General features: G+C 48.2%; 4 non-coding genes across 4 annotated transcripts; all 4 read left to right on the forward strand.

The window, feature by feature from the left end:
• The first annotated feature begins 8,787 nt into the window (after window positions 1-8,787).
• On the forward strand, window positions 8,788-8,859 carry TRNAW-CCA (transfer RNA tryptophan (anticodon CCA)). Its single transcript has one exon. It is a non-coding gene; the product is annotated as a tRNA-Trp (tRNA).
• Window positions 8,860-9,295: 436 nt separating this feature from the next.
• Window positions 9,296-9,377, forward strand: TRNAS-GCU (transfer RNA serine (anticodon GCU)). Its single transcript has one exon. It is a non-coding gene; the product is annotated as a tRNA-Ser (tRNA).
• Window positions 9,378-9,589: 212 nt separating this feature from the next.
• TRNAT-AGU (transfer RNA threonine (anticodon AGU)) lies at window positions 9,590-9,663 on the forward strand. Its single transcript has one exon. It is a non-coding gene; the product is annotated as a tRNA-Thr (tRNA).
• Window positions 9,664-10,022: 359 nt separating this feature from the next.
• On the forward strand, window positions 10,023-10,096 carry TRNAI-AAU (transfer RNA isoleucine (anticodon AAU)). Its single transcript has one exon. It is a non-coding gene; the product is annotated as a tRNA-Ile (tRNA).
• The last annotated feature ends 97 nt before the right edge of the window (window positions 10,097-10,193 follow it).

The raw sequence follows: 10,193 nt of genomic DNA on the forward strand, positions 1-10,193 counted from the left end.
GACCAACATGCTGAAACCCTGTCTCCACTAAAAATACAAAATTAGCCGGGCGTGGTGGCGCGTGCCTGTAATCCCAGCTACTCGGGAGGCTGAGGCAGGGGAATCGCTTGAACCCAGGAGGTGGAGGTTGCAGTGAGCCGAGATCGCGCCATTGCACTCCAGCCTCTGCAACAAGAGCGCAACTCCATCTCCAAAAAAAAAAAAAAAAGAAAGAAACGCAGAATTATAATTCTATAAAAATAGGGCATTTATAATTCTATTAAAATAGAGCATTTATTTATTTTGTTTTATTTTATTTATTTACTTTTTTTGAGACGGAGTCTCACTCTGTCTCCCAGGCTGGAGTGCAGTGGCGCGATTTCGGCTCACTGCAAGCTCGGCCTCCCGGGTTCACGCCATTCTCCTGTCTCAGCCTCCTGAGTAGCTGGGACTACAGGCGCTCGCCACCATGCCCGGCTAATTTTTTGTGTTTTTAGGAGAGACGGAGTTTCACTGTGTTAGCCAGGATGGTCTCGATCTCCTGCCCTCGTGATCCGCCAGCCTCGGCCTTGCAAAGTGCTGGGATTACAGGCATGAGCCACCGCGCCCAGCCGGACATTTAACCTTAAACTTTATTTTAGAAACTTTGGCCAAAAATTGGCCGGGAGCGGTGGCTCACGCATGTAATCCCAGCACTTTGGGAGACCGAGGCAGGGAGATCACCTGAGGTCAGGAGTTTCAGACCTGCCTGGCCAACATGGTGAAACCTCATCTCTACTAAAAAAAAAAAAAAAAAAAAAAAAAAAAAGTTAAAAAGTTAGCCAGGTGTGGTGGCGCCTGCCTCTAATCCCAGCTATTCCAGAGGCTGAGGGAGGAGAAGTGCTTGAACCCGGGAGGCAGAAGTTGCAGTGACCCAAGATCGTGCCACTGCACTCCCGCCTGGGAAACAGACCAAGACTTCGTCTCAAAAAAAAAAGAAAAGAAATAAAAAGAAAATGCACTCTGGGACCAGAAGCAAAAGCCCATGCTTGTAATCCCAGCACTTTGGGAGGCCAAGGCGAAGTATTCCTTGAACGCAAGACTTTGAAGCCAGTCTGAGCAACATAGTGAGACACCTCTCTCTGTTAAAACAATAATAAAGGCCGGGAATGGTGGTTTACGCTTGTAATCCCAGCACTTTGGGAGGCCGAAGCGGGCAGATCCCCTGAGGTCAGGAGTTTGAGACCAGCCTGACAAACATGATGAAACCCCGTCTCTATTAAAAATACAAAAAAAAAAAAAAAAAAAAAAAATTAGCCGGGCATGGTGGCACGCACCTGTATTCCCAGCTACTGGGGAGGCTGGGGCACGACAATCGCTTGAACCCGGGAGGCGGATGTTGCAATGAGCCGAGATTGCGCCACTGCACTCCAGCCTGGACAACAGAGCAAGACTCCAACTCAAAAAAAAAAAAAAAAAATATATATATATATATATACACACACACACACACACACACACACACACATATATATACATACATAGATATCTTTTTAATAAAGTTTTAGGCCGGGCGCGGTGGCTCACGCCTGTAATCCCAGCACTTTGGGAAGCCGAGGCGGGTGGATCATCTGAGGTCAGGAGTTCAAGGCCAGCCTGGCCAACATGGAGAAACCCCGTCTCTACTAAAAATACAAAAATTAGCCAGGCATCGTGGCACGCTCCTGTAGTCCCAGCTACTCGGGAGGCTGAGGCAGGAGAATCTCTTGAACTCACGAGGTGGAGGTTGCAGTGAGCTGAGATCACACCACTGCACTCCACTCTGGGTGACAGAATGAGATTTCATCTTATAAAAAAAAAGTTTTAAACAATAAACATTAATATTTTCGGAGTCTTATATTGTATTATTAAGACAAGAAATTGGAAAAAAAACCGGAATGATTTTTAGGATTGAGGGTCCCTAAAATGTTGAACTCCTATATATTGAAACTATGTAATGACATTTTCATATAAACCATCTCTTTAAAAGACAGCACAGCCTTTTCTTCATATTGGAGACAATGTAATCACCAAAACTTGCTTTTATCCCCATGAAATAAAAGATTGTGATTTTCTAAACTTTACTGAGGAGTTACTATTATTATTATTATTATTTTTTTGAAAGGAGGTTCAGCAAAGTCTCTGTTTTTTTTTAGACAGGGTCTTGCTCTGTCACTCAGGATGGAGTGCAGGGGTATGATCATGACTACAGTGACCCTCGACCTCCCTGGCTTAGGTGATCCTGCTGTCTTAGCCTCCGGAATAGCTGGGACTACAGACGCACGCCACCAAGCCCAGCTAATTTTTGTATTTTTAATAGAGACCGCGTTTCACCATGTTGGCCAGGATGGTCTCCGTCTCTTGACCTCGTGATCTGCCCGCCTCAGTCTCCCAGCACCCAAAATTTTGGGATTACAGGCTTGAGCCACCGTACCCGGCCCCCCCCACCTTTTTTTTTTTTTTTTTTTTTTTTTTTGAGACAGAGTTTTCACCTTTGTCGCCCAGGCTGGAGTGCAATGGCATAATCTCGGCTCATTGCAACTGCCGCCTTGTGGGTTGGGGTGATGCTCCTGCCTCAGCCTCCCTAGTAGCTGGGATTACAGGTGCCCGCGACCATGCCCAGCTAATTTTTGTATTTTTAGTAGAGACGGGGTTTCACCATGTTGGCCCGGCTGTTCTCGAACTTCTGACTCCTGACTTCAGGTGATCCACCCACCTCGGCCTCCTAAAGCGCTGGGATTACAGGCGTGAGCCGCCACGCCCGGCCAGTTCTTTTCTTAACTGTTGGACCCCTTCAAAGTTCTGAAGATAGTTTCAAACCTCCCTGCTCTCAGCATGGACAAGGAAACCCATTAAGTTTTCTCCTTTGAAATGACCCCCATTGCATTTGATTCCTAAAATGAGTGATAGTAATGACACCTAATTTACAATGAGAGATGAGCTTCCTGTATTATCCAATGCAGAAATTACAGCATAGCAAGCATTCAAACGTTCTTAGGAGACAAGATAAAAAGACTGAAGGTTCAGCCTAGGCAACATGGCAAAACCCCTTCTCTACAAAACAATACAAAAAATTAGCCAAACATAGTGGTGCACACCTGTAGTTCCAGCTGCTTGGGAGGCTGAGGTGGGAGGATCACCTGCACCCAGGAAGTGGAGGCTGCAGTGAGCCATGATCACACCACTGCACTGCAGCCTGAGTGCCAGGAGTGAGACCTGTCTCAAAAAAAAAAAAAAGACTGACGAACTCTCCATGCTTTTCTTCCCTCTGTCTGTAACTTACATGCATTTTCGACCTAGACCTTCAGAGGTGAGCTCCCCCAGTGAGAGATTCATCAAATATAACTGTTCACAGATGAAAGAAGTTGTCATAGGCCAAAAGTGAGGAAAATCCAGGACCTGCTTTTGCAAGGTTTTCCAAGGTCTCTGAATAGAAGGAAGTGAAAGAGTCAGCTACATGAAGATCTAGGGAAAGAGCATTCCAGACAGAGGACATAGCAAGTGCAAAGATGGTGAGAACAAGCCAAGTGTGTTCGTTGAACAGTAAGGAAGGCAGCATTCCAGAAACCTAGTGATGGAAGGGGAAGAAAAGTTCAGTGTGAGGTTCGTTAGGTAAACAGGGGCCAGATGAAGCCAGGCCTTGCAGCTACAGGGAGGGACATGGTCAGGTTGGTGTTCTAGATGATGACTCTAGTTGCAACATGGATAATGGATTTTAAGCAAATTTTATTTTTATTTATATTCTTCTTCCATTTTTTTTCTTTCTTTTAAGCAGATTTTAAACAGAAGGCTAATAATTATCTAGAAGAGACAGGATGAGGTTTGGACAAAGGAGGTGGAGGGTATCAAAAGATATTTAGAAGATAAAGGAAGTCTGGACTTGGTGCTCTGGGTGAGTGGGAAAAAGGGAGGGTCAGGATGGCTGTTAGATTATGGGGGCTCTGACAGCTGGAGGTCTGGGGCATTCTGCTTACAATAGGCCTTCTGGGCCAGGCGCAGTGGCTCACGCCTGTAATCCCAGCACTTTGGGAGACCGAGGCAGGCAGATCACGAGGTCAAGAGATTGAGACCATCCTGGCCAAAATGGTGAAACCCCATCTCTACTAAAAATACAAAAATTACCCAGGCATGGTGGTGTGCACCTGTAGTCCCAGCTACTTGGGAGGCTGAGCCAGGAGAATCGCTTGAACCTGGGAGGCGGAGGTTGCAGTGAGCCGAGATCGCGCCACTGCACTCCAACCTGGCGACAGAGCGAGACTCCGTCTCAAAAAAAAAAAAAAAAAAAAAAAAAAATAGGCCTTCTGCATAGGGGACTTACTATATAAGTAACAACGGGGTAGTCACATTTCATGTCCTGAACTGATAAACAGTGAGTAGCCTGTCCTGTCATTTTCCATGACCTTGGTTCACAGAAGCCTGCCCTATAGAGACTGTATTTCTGCCTGCTCACAAAACCGATATTTAGAGCCAGCCAGTGGCCATAGGAGGTACTGCTGGTGACGGGGTGTCCCCCCAAGTGACTACTCACTCCAGGACTGGGACCCGCAAGTACTAAGATTTGAACTCTTAATAAAAGGAGTTAAAAATCGTTTTTTTATCATGGACAAATTCAAACATGACAAAATAAAGAAAATAGCCCGGTGCGGTGGCTCATGCCTGTAATCCCAGCACTTTGGGAGGCCGAGGTGGGCAGATCACGAGGTCAGGAGTTCGAGACCAGCCTGGCCAACGTGGTGAAACCCAGTCACTACTAAAAATACAAATATTAGCTGCATGGTGGCAGGTGCCTGTAATCCCAGCTACTCGGGAGGCTGAGGCAGCAGAATCATTTGAATCTGAGAGGTGGAGGTTGCAGTGAGCTGAGATCGTGCCATTGCACTGCAGCCTGGGTGACAGGGCAAGACTCCTTCAAAAAGAGGGGAGGGGAGGGGAGGGGAGGGGAGGGGAGGGGGAAAGGGGAGGGAGTGGGGAGAGGGAAGGATGGGGGAGCCGAGGGGAGGGGAGATAATGAACACTTCTATTCTGCTTCAACAATTATCAACACATGGCCAACTTTGTTTCAGGTATACCCTCCCTCATAGCACACACCAGGTTATTTTGAAGCAAATCCTAGACATCATCAAACAGTTCAAATTGCCCAAGTGTCTCCTACATACTTCTTTTTTCTTTTACAGTTTGTTTGAATCTGGGTCCAAATAAAGTCCACACATCGCACCTGGTTGTCATGTCTCGCTCATCTTGGGTCCTGCCTCCTCCCTACCCCCTCACCTCCTTTCTCCTTCTTTCCTTTTCTTGCAATTTATCAGTTGAAGGCATTGAGCCATTTCTGGGCCTTATTCTTGTGATGTGATTTAACACGTTCCTCCATGCCCTGCATGTCCTGTAAACTGGTTCTTAGATCCAGTGGTTGGTTAGTCTCACGTTCGGTTTTCTGGTAAAAACACATCATGAGTGACGGTTTGTTCTCCTGATTGCATTGCATCAGGACGCCTGCTTTTCCCTGTTTTCCTAGTGTTTAGGCTGAGCATTGGGTTCAGGTGTAGTCAGACTAGGCAACAATTATAAAATTCCCCGTCCGTTTTTCACCTAATGGTTTAGTTGATCATCACTGCCTAGCTCTATTATTTCATTAGAAGTTGCAAAATTGGGATGTCCTAATTCTGTCATTCTGCAGTAAGAACTTGCCATCATCAATTTGTTTACCATGAGATACAGGTCATACAGGAAAGGCAGGATAAATGTGTGGGTTTTTTCTTATGATTTACCAGTTTTCAGAAAAATGAGTTGGTTCTCTAGCATCTTGCAAAAGTAATTAGTTGTTTTTAATATCATTATGAACTTGTACATTTTAACATCTTTTGTGTATTTCAATCCATTGCAGTTATTCTTTTTGATGTTCAAATTGTCCCAATTTTGGTCGGTGGGAGCTTCTTCTGGTTGGTGCCTAAGCTTTCTTTCTTTCTTTTTTTTTTTTGAGACGGAGTTTCGCTCTTGTTGCCCAGGCTGGAGTGCAATGGCGCGATCTCGGCTCACCGCAACCTCCGCCTCCCGAGTTCAAGAGATTCTCCTGCCTCAGCCTCCCGAGTAGCTGGAATTACAGGCATGCGCCACCACACCTGGCTAATTTTGTATTTTTAGTAGAAACAGGGTTTCTCCATGTTGGTCAGGCTGGTCTAGAACTCCCGACGTCAGGTGATCCACCCGCCTCGGCCTCCCAAAGTGCTGGGATTACAGGAGTGAGCCACCGTGCCAGTCTCCGTCTCCTCCTCCTCCTCCTCCTCCTCCTCCTCCTCTTCTTCCAGACAGAGCCAGACTCCATCTCAAAAAAAAGAAAGAAAGAAAAAAAAAAAAGACGATTATCTGACTATTCGGGTGGCAGGGAGATTAGAGAGGAGCCTGCTACAACAATCCAGCAAGAGAGGCTGAGGGGTTGTCAGGGGGATGGGGAAGGATGGTTGACAGGGGGATTATTGAGGAAATGGAATTGACAGGATGTGGTGACTGGAAGTAAGACGGTAGGGGGAGGGAAGAATCAAGGATGCATCCCCCAGCCTGGGCCTGGCCACTCTCTGGGAGTGCAGAAAGACTGGAAGGAGGTATGGCAGGGTCAAGTGAAGGTATCAGCAGGCACTACACATCTGAATCCAGAGGTGGGAGCGAGATTCAGGAGCCCTTAGCAAGCAGGAAATAGCTGAATCCGTAGAACATGTGTAGCATGAGGAGAGAAAACCTTACCCGAGGAAAACCAGGATTTACAGGAAGAACAGAAAAAGAGATTGGAGCTGGGCGCGGTGGCTCACGCCTGTAATCCCAGCCCTTTGGGAGCTCGAGACGGGTGGATCATCTGAGGTCAGCAGTTCGAGACCAGCCTCTCCAACATGGTGAATCCCCGTCTCTACTTTAAAAAAAAATAAAATTAAATTAACCGGCACCACGCCTGTAATCCCAGCTACTCGGGAGGTTGAGGAAGGAAAATCGCTTGAACCCGGGAGGCGGAGGTTGTGGCGAGCGAGAACGCGCCACACAGCACTCCAGCCTGGGCAACAGAGTGAGACTCTGTTTCAAAAAAATTTATAAAAGAAAAAAGAAAAAGAGACTGGAGCGGGGAGCCACTTAGGAAGGGCCAGCAGACTAGTGTCAAGACGACCATGGGAAATGAGGCTCATGGAGAAGATGTTGCCTGGAGTCGGTTAAGGCCAGGCCTGAGAAAGCCTGTTGGCTTTGACATCTCTGTAGTCCCTGATAACTTTCGAGAGAGCCACTGTGTAGAAATTTGGCTTGGATGGAAAGGAATGAGATACAGGCAGGACCTCTTGTGCCATCTCGGCCTATTGAACTCCTTTCATTCTTCTAGAAACAGCCGGGCGCGGTGGTTCACGCCTGTAATCCCAGCACTTTGCGGGGCCAAGGCGGGCGGATCACGAGGTCAGGAGCTGAAGACCAGCTTGGCCAACATGGTGAAACCCTGTCACCACTAAAAATACAAAAATTATAGCCGGGCGCGGTGGTGGGCGCTGTAATCCCAGCTACTCGGGAGGCTGAGGCAGACTTGCTTGAATCCAGGAGGCGGAGGTTGCAGTGAGCCGAGGTCGCGCCGCCGCACTCCAGCCTGGACGACAGAGTGAGACTCCGTCTCAAAAAAACAAAACAAAACAAAAACAGAAAAACAACAACAAAAAACTTACGTTGGCCGGGCATGGGCCTGTAATCCCAGCACTTTGGGAGGCCGAGGCTGGCGGATCACCTGACATCGGGAGTTCGAGACCAGCCTGACCAAGATGGAGAAACCCCGTCTCTACTAAAAGTACAAAATTAGCCGGGCGTGGTGGCACATGCCTGTAATCCCAGCTACTCGGGAGGCTGAGGCAGGAGAATCTCTTGAACTCGGGAGGCGGAGGTTGCGGTGAGCCGAGATCGCGCCATTGCACTCCAGCCTGGGCAACAAGAGCGAAACTCCGTCTCAAAAAAAAAAAAAAAAAAAAAAAAAAAAAAGAAAAGAAAAAAAAAGAAATACTGATGTTTGTGGTGGTCAAAATTAGAACAGAGATTGCCTCTGGCAAGGGAGGAGTGGGGATCCGTAGAGAAGGGACAGACATGCAAGAACCTTGAGCGAGGGAAATGTCGTATATGCTTTTAAAGAGTTGTGATTTGCGCAGGTGTTTGCGCAGGTGTATGTATTTGTCAAAACTCATCAAAATATAGACAAAATTTATGTGCCCTCCAACAGTTGAAATACCGATATTTTTCAAAAGTTTTACATACCGATCTCAGAGCTCTTCCCTGGACCCTTTAAATCAGAATCTCCGAACCCGGGGGTTGTGCGTGGGTACATTCGAAGTCTCCGCAGGCAATTACAAAAGTGCAACCGGGGAGGAGACCTGCTGCTGGGGGAGCAAATCTCTTACCACTTCAGGTGCCCTAGGCTCTGGCACTGCTCTGTCACGTTCCGTCTGGTTCCCATCCTTCCATCCGTTTCTAGGCAGGTCCGTCCCCACTGGGCTGTAAGCTTTGGGATCCCCTGGCGATCAGCTCGGGACCCTCTATCTGGGCGTTGGCAGGACGCCGGGGGCCGAGAGGGACAGACCGCTAAGCCTGGATCCCATAGTCACTGCCCTGGGGTGCCAATCGCCCGGCTCGTCCTACAGGGCTGCTCGGCGAGCGCAGATACGACCCCGCAGCTGTTCAGAGGGGCAGAAATGCCCTAGGTGCCCATCCATGCCTCGATTCATGACCCTGGCCTCCTGGGCGCACAGTGGTCATGGGGAGACCTGAATTGCCGAGTCGCCGGCCGACCTCGTGGCGCAACGGTAGCGCGTCTGACTCCAGATCAGAAGGTTGCGTGTTCAAATCACGTCGGGGTCAGCGGCTATTTTTCTTCTGTTTTTATTACCCCCCTTTATTTTAAACTACGGTCGAGCTTCAGCGTTCAGGTCATTGAAGAAGCAATATCTCCTTGGGGCCTGAAGGAGAGGGGTTTCTGGAAGTTCCAAGGCCGCCCCGTCTGGACAGCCCAACCATCGCGCGGGGATTTTTGCAATGGATCCGGGTACTGTAATTCTGGGCGGATAACGCGGGTCCTGAGACAGGAGCAGTTCTAGACCTCTCAGCAGAGGGAGGAGGGTCGGGCGATCACGCATGGAATAAGTCGGTCTCTGATCTACGAGTTCTCTTTCCGGTGCCGAGCGGATTCCTTCAAAATGTGCAGCCTTCACAACGTAGGCGAGCCCCACCTGCAGGAAGTTCAGGTCCCAGAGATGTGAGACGTGGAGGGTAGTCTGAACACTGACGGCTATCTGTAGACGAGGTGGCCGAGTGGTTAAGGCGATGGACTGCTAATCCATTGTGCTCTGCACGCGTGGGTTCGAATCCCATCCTCGTCGGCTAAAGAAGTCCTGTGCTCAGTTTTGTAGCATCAAAACTAGGATTTCTCTTGTTACCCCCAGTCACTCCATTCAGTTTTCGTGTCTTTCCCAGCTGCATCCATCCTTTCCTCATTTTCCTATGCAGCCGACTTTTTGTGACATCTTTGTATTCATTCTCTGCAATTCAGCTAACCTGGCCAAGGAAATAAGATCCTAAGCGCTCTTCCGGCGGCGCCGTGGCTTAGTTGGTTAAAGCGCCTGTCTAGTAAACAGGAGATCCTGGGTTCGAATCCCAGCGGTGCCTCCGTGTTTCCCCACGCTTTTGCCAACATTAAACATTGTGAGGACAGTTGCAGAAACTCATAACTTCCATCCTACATGGTTTACTCACGTACACATCTATCCTCTCCCGGTGCATCTGCCACACGCTGTAGGGTTTTTTGCCCTTCGTGCACATGGTACTTGCGGCTCGACCTGCAGTTACACCAGTCGCATCATCTGTACTTGCCAGTACTGTCTGTTACTCGTCTAGGTGCTCAGTTAGTCAGTGTTTGTGTTCTGTTTTCATTTCTCATAAAGCAGTCCCACAACTGAAGGTTTTTCCCGAGAGAACTGAACAGTATTGTAACTAAATAGATTTATTTCAAAGTTTCCCTAACGACTGGCCGGTTAGCTCAGTTGGTTAGAGCGTGGTGCTAATAACGCCAAGGTCGCGGGTTCGATCCCCGTACGGGCCAGCATTAAAACTTTTCGAAAGTACGATTACTGCACTCCGTTTTAGAGCCAAGTAACGTCTCTGGGGAAAAACAGCGCCACATTTCCAATCCCAGAACA

This window comes from Gorilla gorilla, chromosome 19 (genome assembly GCF_029281585.2).
Source record: "Gorilla gorilla gorilla isolate KB3781 chromosome 19, NHGRI_mGorGor1-v2.1_pri, whole genome shotgun sequence".
NCBI lineage: Eukaryota > Metazoa > Chordata > Mammalia > Primates > Hominidae > Gorilla > Gorilla gorilla.